General features: G+C 40.9%; 1 non-coding gene across 1 annotated transcript; it reads right to left on the reverse strand.

The window, feature by feature from the left end:
- Positions 1-439: 439 nt before the first annotated feature.
- LOC141602934 (small nucleolar RNA R71) lies at positions 440-546 on the reverse strand. The gene has a single exon (XR_012524837.1). It is a non-coding gene; the product is annotated as a small nucleolar RNA R71 (small nucleolar RNA).
- Positions 547-1,540: the final 994 nt, after the last annotated feature.

Consider the following 1,540-nt stretch of genomic DNA (forward strand, 5'->3'; position numbering starts at 1 on the left):
TGTCAATCCTTTCGCAATAGAAGGAGAAGAAAACCCATTACACAATACCCCACAAAATCCACCTACAATGCCAAAATTCTCATCACACTCCGTACCCACCGAGGAGAATCTACCAAATGGTACTCCTACGCCGCAACATCTAACCGAAAATTTGATTGCCAAGTCCGCCTTCATCCAATTAGTTGAGAGGAGCCAATTCGGGGGGATGCCTAGTGAGGACCCTCATTCTCATATGGAAACCTTTTGCGACTATTGTGATGCTATCTCTCAAACGGGCGTGACTCAAGACCAAATTAGATGGGTCTTATTTCCTTTTTCCTTAATCGGCACCGCGAAGCAATGGTTGAAGGGCCTTGATAAGGCCACCCTTGGAATAGATTCTTGGAAGAAGTTGGCTCTAGCTTTCTACAAAAAATTCTACCCACCGGAAAAGACTAACATGCTAAGAGCTCAAATTACGGGTTTTAAGCAAAGGGATGAAGAGTCTTTGTATGAAGCTTGGGAGCGGTTCAAGGGAATTTGTCGCTCATGTCCTCACCATGGACTTAGCGAATGGTTTTTGGTACAACAATTTTGGAATGGTTTATATGAAGATTCTAGGAACATTCTCAATATGGGATCAAATGGAATGTTCACCGAAGTTGATGACAATCAAACATGGAACAAGATTGAGGAAATGGCAGTCCATAACTCACAATATAGTAGACCTCGCAAGGCTACTAGAGGAGGAAAGCATGAAGTGGACTCCGTTACTCAATTGGGTGCTTAACTTAGTGCTCACATTGACACAATCAACTTGAAGTTTGAACAAGCTATGGCTAGACTTGAGGAAAACTCAAAATCATCAAAGCATCATGTTAATGCCATGACGGCATCCTCATCAATCCCAAGTGGGATATGTGAGAATTGTGGAACTTTGGGACATGACCAAGGTGAATGTAGGGGAACAAATGAACAAGTGAATGCTTTCCAAGCATACAAGAGTGGTACCCCTTATTCCAACTTTTACAATGAAAACACCAAATTCCATCCAAATCTCTCATACAAAAGCCAAAATGTTCAAAACCCTCAAACAACATACACTCCACCACCCATGAGAAACCAAAATCAAAGACTCTTTTACAATCAAAACCAAAGTTACCAAAATCAAAATCCATACAATCACCAAAATGACCAAGGTTTTGATGTCCAAAAAGCGGTCCTCCAAATGCAAAAGAATCAACAAGAATTTTTCACTCAAATGCAAAAAGATAGCCAAGCAAAGGAAACCACCATCAACAACATTCTAGCTCACACCAAGATGTTGGAAACACAATTGACTCAACTAGCATCTTCAAGCTCACAAAGACAAAAGGGGCAATTACCACCTCAAAGTAATCCCCCTAGACATGAAACGGTTAGTGCCATTCATTTGAGAAGTGGTACAAGGTATGAAGCACCGAAGAAGCAAGTTGAGGATGAAGTTGTGGAAGTTAGTGAAAAGGAAGAAATTGTGCAAAACTCCAAAGATGGAGAATCATCAAAAGAAGAAAGTTCAAAG

The sequence above is a fragment of the Silene latifolia genome, chromosome 9 (genome assembly GCF_048544455.1).
Source record: "Silene latifolia isolate original U9 population chromosome 9, ASM4854445v1, whole genome shotgun sequence".
Classification (NCBI taxonomy): domain Eukaryota; kingdom Viridiplantae; phylum Streptophyta; class Magnoliopsida; order Caryophyllales; family Caryophyllaceae; genus Silene; species Silene latifolia.